The sequence below is a fragment of the Ovis canadensis genome, chromosome 25 (genome assembly GCF_042477335.2).
Source record: "Ovis canadensis isolate MfBH-ARS-UI-01 breed Bighorn chromosome 25, ARS-UI_OviCan_v2, whole genome shotgun sequence".
Classification (NCBI taxonomy): Eukaryota; Metazoa; Chordata; class Mammalia; order Artiodactyla; family Bovidae; genus Ovis; species Ovis canadensis.
The window spans coordinates 5,941,142-5,950,149 of NC_091269.1; positions in this window are offsets into that span (position 1 = coordinate 5,941,142).

Consider the following 9,008-nt stretch of genomic DNA (forward strand, 5'->3'; position numbering starts at 1 on the left):
CAGCACTGGAGAGGAATCCTCAGGTTCCGGCCCCGACTCCGCACAAGGTCTTAGGCCCCGGCATCGACGGGAGAGGAATGCCGAGAGGCCCCCGAGGAACTCGCATGGGGACTGGCCTTTCCTGAGGCCACCATAGCGGGTCCCTGAGGTCCCCGTCGTAAGTCGAGAGCACCTGCCGCAACTCGAGAAAATCCAGGAGGTTTTGCCCTCCAGGCGAGATGAGGCCCATTTCCGCTGAGGCTTCTCGAGGCTAATCACGTCTAACCACTGGAACTTCCAAAGGGTCCTTCACACCCTTGCTGCAACTCAAGAAGTTCCCCGACATACCCGTCTCCACTCGAGAGGAAGCACGTGGGGTCCCGCACACATCCAGGGGAGCCCCGTTTCCGCCTCCTAGCTCGAGATGAGGGATCCTTTCCCTGTTTCGTAGGGAAAGAATTCCTGGCGTTCCCGTCGCATCTCAAGAGGAGGCGCTCTCCACAGGAAAGGCGAGAGGAACTCCAGGGTCGTGCCACCATTCCAAGAGTCCCCCAGATGTGTCAGTCCATTCCAGAGGAACCTGTTTTCTCTGCACTGCCTTGACGTTCAAGCCGAGGATCGACTCCCACCACGTGTGCACGTGGGACAGCCCTGTGGGAAAGCCTCGTGGGAAAGCCTCGTGGGAAAGACTCGAGGGAAAACCATAGATCCTTTGATCCACGCGGCGGACTGCGTGACACTGCTGCTACCGCTCTGGAGGAAAGCGCAGGTGCATGCCTGCATTCGAGACGAGGACTGACTCCCCTGGGGAGACTCCAGAAGTACCCCAAGATCCATGTCAGCACTGGAGAGGAATCCTCAGGTTCCGGCCCCGACTCCACACAAGGTCTTAGGCCCCGGCATCGACGGGAGAGGAATGGCGAGAGGCCCCCGGGGAACTCGCATGGGGACTGGCCTTTCCTGAGGCCACCAGAGCGGGTCCCTGAGGTCCCCGTCGTAATTCGAGAGCACCTGGCGCAACTCGGGAAAATCCAGGAGGTTTTGCCCTCCAGGCGAGATGAGGCCCATTTCCGCTGAGGCTTCTCGAGGCTAATCACGTCTAACCACTGGAACTTCCAAAGGGTCCTTCACACCCTTGCTGCAACTCAAGAAGTTCCCCGACATACCCGTCTCCACTCGAGAGGAAGCACGTGGGGTCCCGCACACATCCAGGGGAGCCCCGTTTCCGCCTCCTAGCTCGAGATGAGGGATCCTTTCCCTGTTTCGTAGGGAAAGAATTCCTGGCGTTCCCGTCGCATCTCAAGAGGAGGCGCTCTCCACAGGAAAGGCGAGAGGAACTCCAGGGTCATGCCACCATTCCAAGAGTCCCCCAGATGTGTCAGTCCATTCCAGAGGAACCTGTTTTCCCTGCACTGCCTTGACGTTCAAGCCGAGGATCGACTCCCACCACGTGTGCACGTGGGACAGCCCTGTGGGAAAGCCTCGTGGGAAAGCCTCGTGGGAAAGACTCGAGGGAAAACCATAGATCCTTTGATCCACGCGGCCGACTGCGTGACACTGCTGCTACCGCTCTGGAGGAAAGCGCAAGTGCATGCCCGCATTCGAGACGAGGACTGACTACCCTGGGGAGACTCCAGAAGTACCCCAAGATCCATGTCAGCACTGGAGAGGAATCCTCAGGTTCTGGCCCCGACTCCACACAAGGTCTTAGGCCCCGGCATCAACGGGAGAGGAATCCCGAAAGGCCCCCGAGGAACTCGCATGGGGACTGGCCTTTCCTGAGGCCACCAGAGCGGGTCCCTGAGGTCCCCGTCGTAAGTCGAGAGCACCTGCCGCAACTCGAGAAAATCCAGGAGGTTTTGCCCTCCAGGCGAGATGAGGCCCATTTCCGCTGAGGCTTCTCGAGGCTAATCACGTCTAACCACTGGAACTTCCAAAGGGTCCTTCACACCCTTGCTGCAACTCAAGAAGTTCCCCGACATACCCGTCTCCACTCGAGAGGAAGCACGTGGGGTCCCGCACACATCCAGGGGAGCCCCGTTTCCGCCTCCTAGCTCGAGATGAGGGATCCTTTCCCTGTTTCGTAGGGAAAGAATTCCCGGCGTTCCCGTCGCATCTCAAGAGGAGGCGCTCTACACAGGAAAGGCGAGAGGAACTCCAGGGTCGTGCCACCATTCCAATAGTCCCCCAGATGTGTCAGTCCATTCCAGAGGAACCTGTTTTCCCTGCACTGCCTTGACGTTCAAGCCGAGGATCCACTCCCACCACGTGTGCACGTGGGACAGCCCTGTGGGAAAGCCTCGTGGGAAAGCCTCGTGGGAAAGACTCGAGGGAAAACCATAGATCCTTTGATCCACGCGGCGGACTGCGTGACACTGCTGCTACCGCTCTGGAGGAAAGCGCAAGTGCATGCCCGCATTCGAGACGAGGACTGACTCCCCTGGGGAGACTCCAGAGGTACCCCAAGATCCATGTCAGCACTGGAGAGGAATCCTCAGGTTCCGGCCCCGACTCCACACAAGGTCTTAGGCCCCGGCATCGACGGGAGAGGAATGCCGAGAGGCCCCCGAGGAACTCGAATGGGGACTGGCCTTTCCTGAGGCCACCAGAGCGGGTCCCTGAGGTCCCCATCGTAAGTCGAGAGCACCTGCCGCAACTCGAGAAAATCCAGGAGGTTTTGCCCTCCAGGCGAGATGAGGCCCATTTCCGCTGAGGCTTCTCGAGGCTAATCACATCTAACCGCTGGAACTTCCAAAGGGTCCTTCACACCCTTGCTGCAACTCAAGAAGTTCCCCGACATACCCTTCTCCACTCGAGAGGAAGCACGTGGGTTCCCGCACACATCCAGGGGAGCCCCGTTTCCGCCTCCTAGCTCGAGATGAGGGATCCTTTCCCTGTTTCGTAGGGAAAGAATTCCCGGCGTTCCCGTCGCATCTCAAGAGGAGGCGCTCTCCACAGGAAAGGCGAGAGGAACTCCAGGGTCGTGCCACCATTCCAAGAGTCCCCCAAATGTGTCAGTCCATTCCAGAGGAACCTGTTTTCCCTGCACTGCCTTGACGTTCAAGCCGAGGATCAACTCCCACCACGTGTGCACGTGGGACAGCCCTGTGGGAAAGCCTCGTGGGAAAGCCTCGTGGGAAAGACTCGAGGGAAAAACATAGATCCTTTGATCCACGCGGCGGACTGCGTGACACTGCTGCTACCACTCTGGAGGAAAGCGCAAGTGCATGCCCGCATTCGAGACGAGGACTGACTCCCCTGGGGAGACTCCAGAAGTACCCCAAGATCCATGTCAGCACTGGAGAGGAATCCTCAGGTTCCGGCCCCGACTCCACACAAGGTCTTAGGCCCCGGCATCGACGGGAGAGGAATCCCGAGAGGCCCCCGAGGAACTCGCATGGGGACTGGCCTTTCCTGAGGCCACCAGAGCGGGTCCCTGAGGTCCCCGTCGTAAGTCGAGAGCACCTGCCGCAACTCGAGAAAATCCAGGAGGTTTTGCCCTCCAGGCGAGATGAGGCCCATTTCCGCTGAGGCTTCTCGAGGCTAATCACGTCTAACCACTGGAACTTCCAAAGGGTCCTTCACACCCTTGCTGCAACTCAAGAAGTTCCCCGACATACCCGTCTCCACTCGAGAGGAAGCACGTGGGGTCCCGCACACATCCAGGGGAGCCCCGTTTCCGCCTCCTAGCTCGAGATGAGGGATCCTTTCCCTCTTTCTTGGGGAAAGAATTCCCGGCGTTGCCGTCGCATCTCAAGAGGAGGCGCTCTCCACAGGAAAGGCGAGAGGAACTCCAGGGTCATGCCACCATTCCAAGAGTCCCCCAGATCTGTCAGTCCATTCCAGAGGAACCTGTTTTCCCTGCACTGCCTTGACGTTCAAGCCGAGGATCCACTCCCACCACGTGTGCACGTGGGACAGCCCTGTGGGAAAGCCTCGTGGGAAAGCCTCGTGGGAAAGACTCGAGGGAAAATCATAGATCCTTTGATCCACGCGGCGGACTGCGTGACACTGCTGCTACCGCTCTGGAGGAAAGCGCAAGTGCATGCCCGCATTCGAGACGAGGACTGACTCCCCTGTGGAGACTCCAGAAGTACCCCAAGATCCATGTCATCACTGGAGAGGAATCCTCAGGTTCCGGCCCCGACTCCACACAAGGTCTTCGGCCCCGGCATCGACGGGAGAGGAATCCCGAGAGGGCCCCGCGGAACTCGCATGGGGACTGGCCTTTCCTGAGGCCACCAGAGCAGGTCCCTGAGGTCCTCGTCGTAAGTCGAGAGCACCTGCAGCAACTCCAGAAAATCCAGGAGGTTTTGACCTCAAGGCGAGATGAGGCCCATTTCCGCTGACGCTTCTAGAGGCTAATCACGTCTAAATACTGGAACTTCCAAAGGGTCCTTCACACCCTTGCTGCAACTCAAGAAATTCCCCGACATACCCGTCTCCACTCGAGAGGAAGCACGTGGGTCCCGCACACATCCAGGGGAGCCCCGTTTCCGCCTCCTAGCTCGAGATGAGGGATCCTTTCCCTGTTTCGGAGGGAAAGAATTCCCGGCGTTCCCGTCGCATCTCAAGAGGAGGCGCTCTCCACAGGAAAGGCGAGAGGAACTCCAGGGTCGTGCCACCATTCCAAGAGTCCCCCAGATGTGTTAGTCCAGTCCAGAGGAACCTGTTTTCCCTGCACTGCCTTGACGTTCAAGCCGAGGATCGACTCCCACCACGTGTGCACGTGGGACAGCCCTGTGGGAAAGCCTCGTGGGAAAGCCTCGTGGGAAAGACTCGAGTGAAAACCATAGATCCTTTGGTCCACGCGGCGGACTGCGTGACACTGCTGCTACCGCTCTGGAGGAAGGCGCAAGTGCATGCCCGCATTCGAGACGAGGACTGACTCCCCTGGAGAGACTCCAGAAGTACCCCAAGATCCATGTCAGCACTGGAGAGGAATCCTCAGGTTCCGGCCCCGACTCCGCACAAGGTCTTAGGCCCCGGCATCGACGGGAGAGGAATGCCGAGAGGCCCCCGAGGAACTCGCATGGGGACTGGCCTTTCCTGAGGCCACCATAGCGGGTCCCTGAGGTCCCCGTCGTAAGTCGAGAGCACCTGCCGCAACTCGAGAAAATCCAGGAGGTTTTGCCCTCCAGGCGAGATGAGGCCCATTTCCGCTGAGGCTTCTCGAGGCTAATCACGTCTAACCACTGGAACTTCCAAAGGGTCCTTCACACCCTTGCTGCAACTCAAGAAGTTCCCCGACATACCCGTCTCCACTCGAGAGGAAGCACGTGGGGTCCCGCACACATCCAGGGGAGCCCCGTTTCCGCCTCCTAGCTCGAGATGAGGGATCCTTTCCCTGTTTCGTAGGGAAAGAATTCCTGGCGTTCCCGTCGCATCTCAAGAGGAGGCGCTCTCCACAGGAAAGGCGAGAGGAACTCCAGGGTCGTGCCACCATTCCAAGAGTCCCCCAGATGTGTCAGTCCATTCCAGAGGAACCTGTTTTCTCTGCACTGCCTTGACGTTCAAGCCGAGGATCGACTCCCACCACGTGTGCACGTGGGACAGCCCTGTGGGAAAGCCTCGTGGGAAAGCCTCGTGGGAAAGACTCGAGGGAAAACCATAGATCCTTTGATCCACGCGGCGGACTGCGTGACACTGCTGCTACCGCTCTGGAGGAAAGCGCAGGTGCATGCCTGCATTCGAGACGAGGACTGACTCCCCTGGGGAGACTCCAGAAGTACCCCAAGATCCATGTCAGCACTGGAGAGGAATCCTCAGGTTCCGGCCCCGACTCCACACAAGGTCTTAGGCCCCGGCATCGACGGGAGAGGAATGGCGAGAGGCCCCCGGGGAACTCGCATGGGGACTGGCCTTTCCTGAGGCCACCAGAGCGGGTCCCTGAGGTCCCCGTCGTAATTCGAGAGCACCTGGCGCAACTCGGGAAAATCCAGGAGGTTTTGCCCTCCAGGCGAGATGAGGCCCATTTCCGCTGAGGCTTCTCGAGGCTAATCACGTCTAACCACTGGAACTTCCAAAGGGTCCTTCACACCCTTGCTGCAACTCAAGAAGTTCCCCGACATACCCGTCTCCACTCGAGAGGAAGCACGTGGGGTCCCGCACACATCCAGGGGAGCCCCGTTTCCGCCTCCTAGCTCGAGATGAGGGATCCTTTCCCTGTTTCGTAGGGAAAGAATTCCTGGCGTTCCCGTCGCATCTCAAGAGGAGGCGCTCTCCACAGGAAAGGCGAGAGGAACTCCAGGGTCATGCCACCATTCCAAGAGTCCCCCAGATGTGTCAGTCCATTCCAGAGGAACCTGTTTTCCCTGCACTGCCTTGACGTTCAAGCCGAGGATCGACTCCCACCACGTGTGCACGTGGGACAGCCCTGTGGGAAAGCCTCGTGGGAAAGCCTCGTGGGAAAGACTCGAGGGAAAACCATAGATCCTTTGATCCACGCGGCCGACTGCGTGACACTGCTGCTACCGCTCTGGAGGAAAGCGCAAGTGCATGCCCGCATTCGAGACGAGGACTGACTACCCTGGGGAGACTCCAGAAGTACCCCAAGATCCATGTCAGCACTGGAGAGGAATCCTCAGGTTCTGGCCCCGACTCCACACAAGGTCTTAGGCCCCGGCATCAACGGGAGAGGAATCCCGAAAGGCCCCCGAGGAACTCGCATGGGGACTGGCCTTTCCTGAGGCCACCAGAGCGGGTCCCTGAGGTCCCCGTCGTAAGTCGAGAGCACCTGCCGCAACTCGAGAAAATCCAGGAGGTTTTGCCCTCCAGGCGAGATGAGGCCCATTTCCGCTGAGGCTTCTCGAGGCTAATCACGTCTAACCACTGGAACTTCCAAAGGGTCCTTCACACCCTTGCTGCAACTCAAGAAGTTCCCCGACATACCCGTCTCCACTCGAGAGGAAGCACGTGTGGTCCCGCACACATCCAGGGGAGCCCCGTTTCCGCCTCCTAGCTCGAGATGAGGGATCCTTTCCCTCTTTCTTGGGGAAAGAATTCCCGGCGTTGCCGTCGCATCTCAAGAGGAGGCGCTCTCCACAGGAAAGGCGAGAGGAACTCCAGGGTCGTTCCACCATTCCAAGAGTCCCCCAGATGTGTCAGTCCATTCCAGAGGAACCTGTTTTCCCTGCACTGCCTTGACGTTCAAGCCGAGGATCCACTCCCACCACGTGTGCACGTGGGACAGCCCTGTGGGAAAGCCTCGTGGGAAAGCCTCGTGGGAAAGACTCGAGGGAAAACCATAGATCCTTTGATCCACGCGGCGGACTGCGAGACACTGCTGCTACCGCTCTGGAGGAAAGCGCAAGTGCATGCCCGCATTCGAGACGAGGAATGACTCCCCTGGGGAGACTCCAGAAGTACCCCAAGATCCATGTCAGCACTGGAGAGGAATCCTCAGGTTCCGGCCCCGACTCCACACAAAGTCTTAGGCCCCGGCATCGACGGGAGAGGAATCCCGAGAGGCCCCCGAGGAATTCGCATGGGGACTGGCCTATCCTGAGGCCACCAGAGCGGGTCCCTGAGGTCCCCATCGTAAGTCGAGAGCACCTGCCGCAACTCGAGAAAATCCAGGAGGTTTTGCCCTGCAGGGGAGATGAGGCACATTTCCGCTGAGGCTTCTCGAGGCCAATCACGTCTAACCACTGGAACTTCCAAAGGGTCCTTCACACCATTGCAGCAACTCAAGAAGTTCCCCGACATACCCGTCTCCACTCGAGAGGAAGCACGTGGGGTCCCGCACACATCCATGGGAGCCCCGTTTCCGCCTCCTAGCTCGAGATGAGGGATCCTTTCCCTGTTTCGTAGGGAAAGAATTTCCGGCGTTCCAGTCGCATCTCAAAAGGAGGCGCTCTCCACAGGAAAGGCGAGAGGAACTCCAGGGTCGTGCCACCATTCCAAGAGTCCCCCAGATGTGTCAGTCCATTCCAGAAGAACCTGTTTTCCCTGCACTGCCTTGACGTTCAAGACGAGGATCCACTCCCACCACGTGTGCACGTGGGACAGCCCTGTGGGAAAGCCTCGTGGGAAAGCCTCGTGGGAAAGACTCGAGGGAAAACCATAGATCCTTTGATCCACGCGGCGGACTGCGTGACACTGCTGCTACCGCTCTGGAGGAAAGCGCAAGTGCATGCCCGCATTCGAGACGAGGACTGACTCCCCTGGGGAGACTCCAGAAGTACCCCAAGATCCATGTCAGCACTGGAGAGGAATCCTCAGGTTCCGGCCCCGACTCCACACAAGGTCTTAGGCCCCGGCATCGACGGGAGAGGAATGCCGAGAGGCCCCCGAGGAACTCGCATGGGGACTGGCCTTTCCTGAGGCCACCAGAGCGGGTCCCTGAGGTCCCCTTCGTAAGTCGAGAGCACCTGCCGCAACTCGAGAAAATCCAGGAGGTTTTGCCCTCCAGGCGAGATGAGGCCCATTTCCGCTGAGGCTTCTCGAGGTTAATCACGTCTAACCACTGGAACTTCCAATGGCTCCTTCACACCCTTGCTGCAACTCAAGAAGTTCCCCGACATACCCGTCTCAACTCGAGAGGAAGCACTTGGGGTCCCGCACACATCCAGGGGAGCCCCGTTTCCGCCTCCTAGCTCGAGATGAGGGATCCATTCCCAGTTTCGTAGGGAAAGAATTCCCGGCGTTCCCGTCGCATCTCAAGAGGAGGCGCTCTCCACAGGAAAGGCGAGAGGAACTCCAGGGTCGTGCCACCATTCCAAGAGTCCCCCAGATGTGTTAGTCCAGTCCAGAGCAACCTGTTTTCCCTGCACTGCCTTGACGTTCAAGCCGAGGATCGACTCCCACCACGTGTGCACGTGGGACAGCCCTGTGGGAAAGCCTCGTGGGAAAGCCTCTTGGGAAAGACTCGAGTGAAAACCATAGATCCTTTGGTCCACGCGGCGGACTGCGTGACACTGCTGCTACCGCTCTGGAGGAAGGCGCAAGTGCATGCATGCATTCGAGACGAGGACTGACTCCCCTGGAGAGACTCCAGAAGTACCCCAAGATCCATGTCAGCACTGGAG